General features: G+C 36.9%; 1 pseudogene across 1 annotated transcript; it reads right to left on the reverse strand.

The window, feature by feature from the left end:
• Positions 1–4,497: 4,497 nt before the first annotated feature.
• LOC144958259 (uncharacterized) lies at positions 4,498–13,076 on the reverse strand (annotated as a pseudogene). The gene is made up of 3 exons (XR_013642388.1): positions 11,712–13,076; positions 10,132–10,246; positions 4,498–8,563 (listed from the first exon to the last, which is right to left on the reverse strand). The product of XR_013642388.1 is annotated as an uncharacterized LOC144958259 (transcript).
• Between the last annotated feature and the right edge of the window lie 1,094 nt (positions 13,077–14,170).

Raw genomic sequence — 14,170 nt, forward strand, 5'->3', positions numbered from 1 at the left:
AAAATACCTGCAATCTTGGGTCACAGCCACCTAAGAATAAAGCCTAAATATGTCACAGCAGCAGTCTACCCAATGTATGACCACCAAGTATCAACACACACAGAAATTGAGACGGGGTTGCTCGCCAAAAGGAGATAAATACTAGATGGTTATTCATACTCATATTTTATCAAGACTCAGAGTCAGAGAGATGATTTACAAAAATAAAAAAAATAAAAAAATAAAAGTATCACTTCTCACAGACATGTCAAATGCTGGCAAAGTAATTTAACTATCTCTCTCCTACTATATGATTCCAGGCAGGGGGAGCCACATGGTCTCAATTCTGTTCCAGAACAAGAACATGGAAAGAATAAATGATAAAAGGGCGATCGGGAAGAAGGCAAAGTAAAGGGCCAGTCAACAACCACCCAAGACAGTCACCTTTCCCCTACCCTAAGGGGAATTCCACCCACAGTACTCCAGGACGAGGACAAAATCTCACAGCAATGTCTATGGAATTAATTATCCCCCTATATTCAAGTGGCTGTTCATGAATTTGAGAACAGAATACAAAGATGCAACGAGTGACATAAAATCAAAGTAACAATGAGGGAAAAGATTAAACAAATAGGTTGTATGTAGTTTGATGTCAGTCCAATATTTATTAAACGACCTTATTTCAAAAGGCAAGACAAAATGTAGTGAAAAGTGCATGGTAATAAAAAATACAACTATAATAATAAATAATAAATAATATAATATAATAATAATAATAATAATAATAATAATAATAATAATAATAATAATAATAATAATAATAAAAAACCGTAATAATAATGTTCAAACAGTCCATTCCAATTGCACTCAGATGTCAAGCCTGCAATTACCTGCTAACGCACCAAATGAAAATTTAAAGCAAAGGAAAACTAATTTGACAGAGAAAACAAGTAGGTATAACATAGATCCAAGAGCAAAGCAATGTCCTAGCAGCTAGACTGAAAGCTCCTTTTGGCAAATCAACTTTGCTATTCCGTCAAATAAACTGTTCTAACAAAAAAAATATAAAAAAAAAATAAAAAAATAAAACAAAAACACGTAGTACATGAACAAAGCAATATAAATAATAGTAAAGCTGCAGGAACTATCTTTCCTTGGCGATTGACGAACTGGTTCCACTGTGCAAACATTTGTAGTTGCCCATTTTGATCCTAGGACCCTCCGGATAATGCCGCTCATCATTCTTTATGAATTTATTTGCGTAGGATACAGTGCTGCCACCCGTTGCTTTTACCCACGTTTCATCTTTTCCTTTCCTTAGCTCGAGAACTTTCAGGAATTCATCTAATGTTTTAAACTGTCTTCCAACATACAAATCAAGCGAAGAACTCGAGGGTTCATGCGTCTGAGTAGCCATTGTTCAAATGATAGACAATGAACAATGGACTAGCTCTACAAGACAAAGGACACGGAATGGTTTTGAAAGAAAGGATGTTGAAAGATGACAAAGTCAAGACTGGGGCGGGTGGGAGGGGGGGGGGGGAGGGGATGAAGGCCTTAGGCCTCAAGGTACGGGCGTGCTCAAGGCCAGTGATCAATGTGAAAAGTGACCAAATAGAACCTTAGATGGGCAAACAATGCTAAAACTGATCTCTTTGGAAAACTCATCGGTTTTCATAATCACAAAAATTCTAACCGCCTAGGTAAAATTAAAAATAGATATAAATCTTAATTTAAATTAATTATAGAAACAATATTCTCTATGTGGCCAATTTTGTTCAAATTGGCCAGGCCCATGGTCATCTGGCAGCAAGCTCAGAATCTCGTCAATAATTGATATATCGGTATCGAGAATTGAGATCTATTTCAGGAGCCGGATTTCGAACAACTCTCAATCAAGACTTCCCGAGAGTAAATTAAACGCTGTAAATGATATTATTAAGCCGTTGAATTGCCATAAATTATATGCCTGTCCATTTCTGATGATGCCTTTAATAGGGTCAATATCAATGTCTTCATTATCGATTAAGGTATCAATTATATACGATATTTGGTCCTTTTTAAGATTTTTATTTCCGGTGGACTGAATACACGGCTGTGTTTTCAGTCCACTGGTGGACTGAAAACACAGTTCCATAACAAAACATAGTTGTGAGGATTTTGAAATTTATTTTTTTTAATAAAAACTAAAAAAGGATAATTGGATAAGGTATCACGATTTCACATGTGAAAAGAGGGACTAAAACGTCCTGAAGTAATCTTTATTCCATTGAGCAAGAAAATTAACCCTTTTGCTCACTGTGCAACTAGGCACTGCGGCCGACGCCAGGTTTAACTCCGTCTTTTCTCTATAATTTTTCAGTAAAAGTTAGTAGAGATTAATCGAGTAATCAAATCTTTAATACTAATAATGATGATAATATACTGTAATAATAATAAATAAATAAAATATTATTATTATTATTATTAAAAATATTTGAATTTGACGAATTGACTGATTTCAGTTAATTGACTCAGAATTTACAGGTCTATTGAGACATATCTAGATGTCTTCAATGGAAGTGGGAAATTTGAAGGAAAATATCATATCCACATAAATAAAGATGTCCCTCCAGTAATTCATGCACCTCGGAAAATTCCAGTAAGTCTAAAAGACAAGATCAAGAATGAATTGGATGAAATGGTAAACCTAAACATCATCACTAAAATTAAAGAGGGGGAACCAACAGCTTCGGTTAACAGCTTGGTCTACAGAGAGAAACCAAATGGAAGACTGAGGCTCTGTTTAGACCCCAAAGACCTCAACAAAGCGATAAAAAGAGAGCACCATGTCACTCCGACCCTAGAAGAAATTCTACCTAAATTAAGTGGAGCTAAATTTTTCTCCATTGTAGATGCCAAATGTGGATACTGGAATGTGGAACTGGATGAAGAATCCAGTTATCTGACGACATTCAACACTCCTTTCGGCCGATACAGATTCACAAGAATGCCCTTTGGACTTAGCATGAGCCAAGGCATATTCCAAGCAAAGATCGACCAAACCTTTGAAGGATGCCCTGGACCAATAGGCATAGCCAATGACATTGTAATATTCGGAAAGGATGAGGTTGAACATGACAACAATCTCAAGATGATGATAGATAGATGCGAACAGAAAGGTCTCAAACTGAACCCAGACAAATGTAAAATAAAAGAGAAAGAAATAAAATTTTACGGAATCATTTGCTCTGAAAATGGAGTCTAACCTGATCCTGCCAAGGTGTCCGCCCTTCAAAACATGAAACCCCCACATAACATTCAAGAACTGCAATCATTTTTGGGCCTCACAACATATATGGGTAACTTCATCCAGAATGCCAGTTCGCTCACTTCTCCACTAAGGGAACTATTAAAGAAAGAAAATGCGTTTGAATGGACTGCTAGTCACACTGCTGCTTTTGAAGCCATAAAATCTTCTATCTCAGAGCATGTAACATTGGCATACTTTGACAGCAAAAAAACCATCGTTCTTCAAGTAGATGCATCAACGAAGGGATTGGGCGCAACAATACTCCAAAACGGACAGCCCGTGGCATTTGCCAGTAAAGCACTAACGGACCAAGAAACAAGAAACGCGAACATAGAAAGGGAGTTACTAGCAGTGGTCTACGGGTGCGAACGATTCAACACATATTTGTATGGACAAGTGTTCACTGTGGAAAGTGACCATAAACCCCTCGAATCAATCCATATCAAACACTTAAAAGCTGCACCACCAAGACTCCAACGAATGCTGTTAAGGATACAGCCATATAACCTAACCATAAAGTACAAACCAGGAAAACAAATGCAAATTGCTGACTGCTTATCAAGACTAACTCCTGAAAACAAAGATGAAATACCCGGATTAAATGTTAAGATCCACAGCGTTATGTCTCAATTCAGCACAGATATTCTACAAAACATCAAGAGCGAAACCGCAAATGACATGGAATTAAATGCATTAAAGGAACTTGTGTTTACAGGTTGGCCCGAAAAATTACAAGATGTTCCAATCTTATGTAAACCATACTGGAATTTCAGAGATGAGATAGGGCTAGAAGAAGGCATAATTATGAAGAGTAGGCGCATCATCATTCCAAAATCAATGCAGACACAAATTCTCAAAACTCTTCATGAACCCCATCTCGGAGCAGAAAAAACTAAATTAGGAGCTAGAACGGCTGTTTACTGGACAAATATCAATAAAGACATTGATGAGAAAACAAAAAATTGCCACACCTGTCAAGCACACCAACCATATTTCGTAACAAAAACTACCCCTTTTTCATAAAAACTCTCCATTGATTAATTATGCTACATCTAGGGAAAACATCAGAAATATACCCTTAATAATAATAATAATAATAATAATAATAATAATAATAATAATAATAATAATAATAATAATAATAATAATAATAATAATAATAATAATAATAATAATAATAATACATTACATTTATAACGTGCATTTTCATCATGGGTGATGCTCAATGCGCGAAACAATAATACAGTGACATTATTATACAAATGAAACATTATACATACTACATCAACATAATATTATCATTATACAACAATGTAATAACTAAACATAAAGTCATTAATACAAGATATGTTATAATACATCCACATGCTATGTCAAATACGGAAATAATATAAAATAATGATATAATAACATTAAATTAACATTCATATTGGGGTCAAATTACAAAGATGCATTAATCAAGATGTGTTTTAACAAAGAGATGGTGTTTTAACTTTGATTTAAATATTGATAAGGACTTCGCTTCTCTTATTCTTTTAGGAAGAGAGTTCCAGATGGAAGGTCTGACGTGACTGAATGATCTGCTGCCGTAAAATGTATATTTATATTTATTTGAAACAATTAATTTTGTAGAATCTAGTGCAGAGCGTAGACTCCTCGTCTGCTTATAAGTTACTAAAAATTCAGTCATATACAATGGTGCTTGATCATTAAGGCACTTATAGCACAATACTGTTAGTTTGAATTCGATTCTCACTTTAACTGGTAACCAATGCAGCTCATACAAAAGTGGCAACGAGTAGGATGTTCTCTTCTTTCTTAAAATCAATTTAGCAGCCGCATTCTGGATACTTTGCAGGTGTGATATTTTATCATTGCTTACATTCGAGATCAACGAGTTACAGTAATCTATTTTAGATAGTAAGAAAGATGTTATTAGTTTGCATGTTACTTCTCTTGTTAGAAAATGTCTAACGGACGCAATTCTTTTTAAGCCTATTGTCAAACTTCTACATAGAGAATCAAACTGTTCCTGCATAGTCATATGTTGATCTAGCATTACCCAGAGGTTTTTCACACACGTTGAGAGGTTAATTGTGCACCCATTTATATTTAGAGTAAACTTCAGAAAATCATCTTTCAAAACACTTTTTCTACCACACACCATCACCTCTGTCTTTTCATTATTCAGCTTTAACTTGTTAATTTCCATCCAGCATTTAACATCTCTAATACAGTCTTCAACACGGGTAATCAATGATGGGATATTACTAGGGATATCGCTTACATAGATCTGAGTGTCATCAGCATAGAAATGATACATTAATTTATTTTTAACAAAAATATCTGAAAGAGGTTGAGTATAAAGAGTAAAAATAACAGGATCAAGGACAGACCCCTGCGGAACGCCGTAATTTAGAGGAAATGTTTCTGATACTGCGCCATCCATCAGAACCGACTGACATCTTGATGTTAGGTAGGATTTAAACCAACTAAGCGCAGTGTCTCTTATTCCAAAAGTAATTCCTAATCTTTAATAAGTATCTCATGATCAATGGTGTCAAATGCAGCCGAAAGGTCCAACATAGTCAATAAACAGACATGATTTTTGTCAATACGATTAAGAACATCAGTGCATACTTTTAAAAGGGCAGTTTCGGTGCTATGGTGTGATTTATAAGCAGATTGGAAATTTTCACTTAAATTATTTAGATGGATGTGATACAAAAGTCTTTTTAACACAATGCGTTCAAGCACTTTGGATAGACATGGAAAGTTGGAGACAGGTCTGTAATTTTTCAGTTCGTTTACATTTAGATCGGACTTCTTTAATAGTGGTTTAACAATGGCACGTTTAAACGAGTCGGGGACACTACCGGAGACCAACAAATTATTTATAAGTTCAGTTATTGTTGGTAACATTTCTTCAACACAAGTCTTAAGAATACTAGTTGGGATGGGGTCTACTAAGTCACAATATTTTGATGGGCTATCTAAAATAACCGACTTCACTTCATCCTCAGTGGCTGGATCGAAAACATATAGTGGCGTTCCGTGGAATGGTCCAAAGCTCGGTGACGATGATGATGATGTATTAAACACTACTTCAGTCCCTGGGGTGACTTTGCACCCCAGGCCTATGTCTTCTTTTCACAAAACGGCCAATTTTTAACTCAGATACTTCAAGCTTGACATCATTTCCTGCATATAATATTTCTGAATTGATGTTGGACCAGAATAAAGTCTATCTGATTTTTATAAAGGCCACCCATGTCCACTTCTTTGTATCGAGGTTTGTAAACCATGTATTGACAATGGTAAAGTTTTCCAATCAACACCAGTTGTAAACAAATCTGGCCTATAGAGCTGTTAAAATCTTTGTAAAAATTTACAAAACTTTAATTTATCGCTAAATTAATTGCTTAAAATCCACGAAATTTTGCCAAAATTAGCACGGTCATAAGAGATCCGCTGAGTATGAAATAAAATTCATCCTATATAGAAATAATACTAAAAATTTGAGAGCTTTGTGAATTGCAGCCTTCCAGCACTGAACATATTACACTTTATAGACAGTGAACGATATTTTAAGAGTGTTGATATAAAATTCTGCCTAGCAGTTGACTAGTACTGTATGCAATGAAAAATATAGCTCCATTTGGCCTGCTTGGGGGGGAAATTGAAAGATTGTGATGGGCATTGAGCATGGTAAATCTGTGGAAAATCACAATATAAATGTTCATATTGATTTGTTTATTAATGTAACAGCATCAAGGGTTATATGAATGTAAAGGTGGTCATTGACAACTTGGGCTATGTGGAGGTCATGGGTCATGATGGTCTGGGCCTGATGAATGATAATGGTGAGAGGTTTTCTCAGTAAATGCCTTTCCACGTGTCACACATTTATACGGTTTTCTCCTGTATGAGTTCTGATGTGTCGTTGTAAACCTGAATTCTGAGTAAATGCTTTACCACAAGTCACACATTTATATGGTTTTGCTCCTGTATGAGTTCTCATGTGACCTTGTAAAACTGAATTCTGAGTATATGCCTTTCCACAAGTCACACATTTATATGGTTTTTCTCCTGTATGAGTTCTGATGTGGTCTTGTAAATGTGAATTCTTAAGAAATGCCTTTCCACAAGTCACACATTTATGTGGCTTTTCTCCTGTATGAGTTCTGATGTGGTCTTGTAAATGTGAATTCTCAGTAAATGCTTTTCCACAAGTCACACATTTATATGGTTTTTCTCCTGTATGAGTTCTCATGTGACCTTGTAAATGAGGATTCTGAGTAAATGTTTTTCCACAAGTCACACATGTATATGGTTTTTCTCCTGTATGAGTTCTAATGTGTCGTTGTAAAACTGAATTCTTAGTAAATGCCTTTCCACAAGTCACACATTTATGTGGTTTTTCTCCTGTATGAGTTCTGATGTGGTCTTGTAAATGTGAATTCTCAGTAAATGCTTTTCCACAAGTCACACATTTATATGGTTTTTCTCCTGTATGAGTTCTCAAGTGACCTTGTAAATGAGGATTCTGAGTAAATGTTTTTCCACAAGTCACACATGTATATGGTTTTTCTCCTGTATGAGTTCTAATGTGTCCTTGTAAACCTGAATTCTGAGTAAATGCCTTTCCACAAGTCACACATTTATGTGGTTTTTCTCCTGTATGAGTTCTCATGTGACCTTGTAAACCTGAATTCTGAGTAAATGCCTTTCCACAAGTCACACATTTATGTGGTTTTTCTCCTGTATGAGTTCTCATGTGACCTTGTAAACCTGAATTCTGAGTAAATGCCTTTCCACAGGTCAGACATGCATATGGCCTTTCTCCTGTATGTGTTCTGATGTGCTGTTTTAAATGATTATTCTTAATAAATGCCTTTCCACAAGTCTCACATTTATATGGCTTTTCTCCTGTATGAATTTTAATGTGTTGTTGTAAATTTGAATTAGAGAGAAATGACTTTCCATAGGTCACACATTTATATGATCGTTCTCCAGTTTGGAGTCTTGAGTGATTTTGCAACTGGGAAGTTGTAGTGTTTTGAGATTTTGTATCACCTTGAGGCACATCTATTTCACCGAAGTCAAATCTTTGTTCTGGTCTATTGTGATTAGTGGGAAGATGTTCCAAAGTTGTATCATGATTGAAATCAATGCCAGGCTCTTGCCATTCCACACCTATGTCTGTAGTTTCATCTACGTCAATTTCAATTTCGATGTCTTCATGAAGTCCATCATTCAAAGACTGGTCACAGCTGTCAACATCGTTGTTATCTGTAAAATAGATAAGAGTATTCTTACCTCCACAAAACAATAAATATATTGAAGTGATAAAATATCCCCAATTAAAGAATTAAATATGTGTGTATTGTAACTATACCTAACATAGAAGATTGATTTTTAAATATTCATAACATTGGAAGAAAGTTGGTGGATAGATTGTTGACCAAAACTGGTAAGTCGGAATTCCGATTAAACTGGGAGGATTTACAAGTCTGAATAATAATATCAACAACAACAATAATATTAATAATACTAATGACAATCTAGAACGTTCTTGGCAGCCTTATGGATAGAATTCCAAAGAAATAGTGACATATTTAGAATGCCGTACAAAGAATTCTCCTGCCAGGTCATCCATCAAGGAAAACATTTCCTGAATTTCATGTCACCACTGGAGTGAGACTGGACCGTCTATTGTCAACACTTCTATTTTTAATTCTGATGTATAGGACCACATAAAGTCATAAGTGACCAATTGTATTGACATTGCATTGGATGTCTTTTTCACTATCACCAAAATTGTACCGAATATACTAATTATGGACAACTATGATATCACTTATTATGCTCTGATTGTCATTGTCTAATTATAAATTGGAATGCCTGGGAGAGGAAAAAAACTGGAACTATAGATAGAAAATATAAAGATGTACATTGAGCATTATTTTCTCTAGCACTCCAGCACAATTTCCTTGAACTCATTTAAATCATGTCTCATATTTTTCCCCTATTATTCTTTGTTATCATTCCATTCTTTCCTAGAACTAATTGATTTATTGTGACATCAACAGTTACGTATGTGTGTATCTATCTTTTCTGCAGGTGTGTGAATACATTATGATACATATACAGACACACACACACACACTTTATCGCCGTTTCACATGACCAACACCTCTCTGTTTATCCTTAGCACTTCACCATTCATTCTAATTTCATTGCCATGATTTGCTAAAGGTTGGCTAGGAATGTTAATAAATGTTATGATACAGCAGCCCTCCCCCCACCCAACACACACACACACACACACACACACACACACACACACATCAAGCCCTTGTAACATGTTGTGTATAATGTTAATCTCCCTCAACATATCAATAAAGTAAATAAAGCTCTCTTTATTCGTCCTCAAGCGGAGATTTGTCTTACGGTCTATTCCAAGAGAAGACTGGAATAACCCAGGAGTTAGCTACAGATCAGTGCCGAAAATTGAGCTAGGGAAAGGTGGCTTGCTTAGGGCCACATAAAACAGTGAATATTCATACTAGCTATCTTTCGGGTACAAAGCAAAGATCATACCGTTGAGACGCAATACTACCCCCCCCCCCCCGCCCCCCCCCCCACCCCTCCATCAAATGGTTAGGGCAAGGCACAGTATCCTCAAACTTCTGTGTAAGTCCGAAGGAGTTCAAGAAACTGTGCAAATTTGGCAAACCCCCCCCCCCCCCCCCCCCTCCCTTCCAAAAGAAAAGGTAACAATAAACAGTTAGAGAGATCCCACATTTAAAAAATGGACAAATATTCAGTGATCATCATCAAACTTATGATTAAAATACCTTGTACAGTCTTCAAGACCTTAAATGTGACCTCTGACCCCAAACTACTGGAAGAGACTTGCCCCTCACAAATTGCTCTACATCTCTGGTCTCCTTTGTTGACATTACAGGGTTCCTGAAAAAGGAAGAGAATACAGAATAAAATTAAAAGATAGCACGAAACTACAGATTTTTTAGACCTTTTTCAGGTCAGCTACTTTGAGTGTCAACACATTGTGGCCACCGTGCACAACAAACTTTGTAAACAAAGAGGGACTGGCACCATTCCTTGCCAGATATTTCTGAGTGTATCAGGTTTACCATATATGATTAGTCTTGACCCAACATATTGATTTACAATGGTCATAACACAGAAATCTGATGGGTGAGGTAGAACATTGTCAACAAAGAGCGTGCAGCTGTGAAGATTTATTACATTTATATATTTAGGGGTGACGCTGGACCGCAGCTTTACCTATCAGATGCATCTCGAAGGAGTTACCCGGAAGATAGAGAAACACAACAGTCTTCTGAGGAAACTGGCAGGATCAACTAGGAGCCCTAACCAAGAGCTCCTAAGGACATCCGCCCTGGCACTATGCTATTCCACGCAGAGTACTCCAGTGTGGGATAGAAGGAGAAACGTTGTGAAGTGAAGCGTCAACAAAGGCAGAACTGAAGCAGAAATGGGGCCCGATAATGGCAGCAATCCAGCCCCCAAATGTCCGGAGGGAGACGATTAAGGTAAACTGACTCAATAAGATCAAAGAGAGAGGGAATGGGGGAACCCTTCTGAAACGCATTATGGACGGCGACCCCGTTTCGAGCTGAAATATGTCCCGGCAACCCTTGTAGGCAGCTTCCCTGACTACGAACAGAGATGCATATACGAAATGGAAGTCAGTTTGGACAAATTCAACCCCTCGAGGGGGCGGGGACATACACTCCTCTAAGCTTGGTGAGAAGTTGCCAGGCCTCACCACCAGTAAGAGGATACACTGGGTGGTAGCGAATCGGCTTCGGTCGAGGACCTGCCTCAAGGCAAAGTCGCTTCATCAGTGGGGACTTTCCACCTGTCCAACATGTACCCGATGTGGGTTAGAACCCGAAACCACAGAGCACCTAGTTGAACGGTGTGTTGTAACAAAACTTCTGGGCGGGTTTGCACGAATGAGGTGAAGAATTTGCTGATTGGGTCGATCGTCAGAACATAATAGTGTGAGCACCATTAGAAGCTGCTGCCATGCAGAAGAGCGTTGACTAATGGAATGAAAATGGCCACAGACTGACAAGTACAGAGAGAAATGACAAAGAGTTCAGTTTTTAACAAACATTGAAATTGGCAGAATCCTGGGTTCAATCTATGTTACTTTCTACTTTGCAATAATCACTCTCATCGTCATCATCACCATTATTGTCATCATCATCAGCCTCATTGTCCTCATCATCATTACCATCATCACCCTCATCATCATCATCATCATCATCATCATCATCATCATCATCATCATCATCATCACCCTCATCATCATTTTAATCATCATTATCATCATCATGATTATCAGGGACCGCATGTAAAAAAATAAAGGATATTCTCTAACCTGACAGTGTATCCCCAGTGATGATGTCACAGACGTAAGCTCTGGTGTTATTGTGTCTTCAAGTTTAATTTTATCACTGACATTAATGCTCTGTGAGCCTTCATCTTCTAGTTTAACATGGACATCATTAAATTGTGAAAAGGTGTGGGGAGAGTTCTCTGCCTTGATGTCATCTTGAAGTAGAACCTTTACATCAGAGAATTGTGAATAATTGTGGGAAGACTTTTCTACCTTAATGTCTACAGATTCAAGTTTAACATTGACATCTCTGAATTGTGAATGAACGAGGAAAGAACTCTCGGCTTTGATGTCTTCATCTTCAAGTTTAACATTGACTTGCATGGTCTGTGGATGAGACTCTGGTATTTTTTCATCTTCTTCTGATTCAAGTTTAATACCAACATCAGAAGACTGGCATAAGATTTCTGGTGATATTTTAGTCTCCATTAGATCTTCAAGGGTGTCAGTATAAGATGGAATGGAATCCTCTGTCGCTACATACAACATCTTTCAATCCAACATTTGAATGTGATGTCTTGGAATGTGTGAAATCTTCATGTGAAAGCCACTCACGTTTGTCTGGTTCAATTTTTATAAGACCCTTCCATCTTTACTTCTCTCTACAGGATGTAAGGAAAGACACTGGTGAGAAAAAAAAAACACATGACAAGAAATGTATGAGAAAATGGAAAATATGTCAAAGAGTGCTTGTTTTGTTTTTATGCTAGTCTGATGGTGCTTTAGGTTATAATAGATCATGTAAGCATCAAGTGTCTTTCATTGGTCTCTGTTCTTTTCATCTTGAAAAGGCTAGAGGTGTCTAATCATCCATTACTATAGGCCATGTCTGGAAATAATCAAATCTCTCATTGAGGATCCAAATTTAAAATCCCCACAACTTTTTTTTCGGGCTAGCCAGATTAATTTTACAAAACATGCCAAACAGCTCATAAAAACATACCAAGTTTTGCAAGTTTTGAAAGAACCTAAGTGATTGTTTTGTTTGTTTTTAGAGGTCTAACGGCACTTGTAACAGACGGGGTCGTTTAAATGCCAGGATAAGTAAGATGACAGGCTTAGATAAAAGAAGGAATAGAAGTGGATGATAGAAGAAATGTACTAGTGTATCTAGTCTGAGATTTAAATCGTGGCCTCACTTGGATCTTTGTTGAAAATTAAAGTTTGTACCTATGTACTTTTAAAAACAATATACATCTTCTTCATAATCTTTTTCTTCTTTCTTGTGGTCGTCGTGAGGCTTCTTAAATAAAGGAGTCAGACTACAGTTTGCATTCATGAATTTCAAGTCAGTGATAAAAAACCCGGTACCTACGGCATAGCTGCCAACTTTTCAAAAATAAAATAGGAACGCTCATTAGGCCCGGGATGAGGGACGACGTGTGCCGTCTCCCCCCCCCCCCCCCCCCCCCCCCCCCTTCATCGAATCGCAACTTAATGTCTACAGATTCAAGTTTAACATTGACATCTCTGAATAGTGAATGAACGAGGAAAGAACTCTCGGCTTTGATGTCTTCATCTTCAAGTTTAACATTGACTTGCATGGTCTGTGGATGAGACTCTGGTATTTTTTCATCTTCTTCTGATTCAAGTTTAATACCAACATCAGAAGACTGGCATAAGATTTCTGGTGATATTTTAGTCTCCATTAGATCTTCAAGGGTGTCAGTATAAGATGGAATGGAATCCTCTGTCGCTACATACAACATCTTTCAATCCAACATTTGAATGTGATGTCTTGGAATGTGTGAAATCTTCATGTGAAAGCCACTCACGTTTGTCTGGTTCAATTTTATAAGACCCTTCCATCTTTACTTCTCTCTACAGGATGTAAGGAAAGACACTGGTGAGAAAAAAAAACACATGACAAGAAATGTATGAGAAAATGGAAAATATGTCAAAGAGTGCTTGTTTTGTTTTTATGCTAGTCTGATGGTGCTTTAGGTTATAATAGATCATGTAAGCATCAAGTGTCTTTCATTGGTCTCTGTTCTTTTCATCTTGAAAAGGCTAGAGGTGTCTAATCATCCATTACTATAGGCCATGTCTGGAAATAATCAAATCTCTCATTGAGGATCCAAATTTAAAATCCCCACAACTTTTTTTTTCGGGCTAGCCAGATTAATTTTACAAAACATGCCAAACAGCTCATAAAAACATACCAAGTTTTGCAAGTTTTGAAAGAACCTAAGTGATTGTTTTGTTTGTTTTTAGAGGTCTAACGGCACTTGTAACAGACGGGGTCGTTTAAATGCCAGGATAAGTAAGATGACAGGCTTAGATAAAAGAAGGAATAGAAGTGGATGATAGAAGAAATGTACTAGTGTATCTAGTCTGAGATTTAAATCGTGGCCTCACTTGGATCTTTGTTGAAAATTAAAGTTTGTACCTATGTACTTTTAAAAACAATATACATCTTCTTCATAATCTTTTTCTTCTTT

Source organism: Berghia stephanieae, chromosome 12 (genome assembly GCF_034508935.2).
Source record: "Berghia stephanieae isolate SIO BIC M18660-M18661 chromosome 12, UCSD_Bste_1.3, whole genome shotgun sequence".
Lineage (NCBI taxonomy): Eukaryota > Metazoa > Mollusca > Gastropoda > Nudibranchia > Aeolidiidae > Berghia > Berghia stephanieae.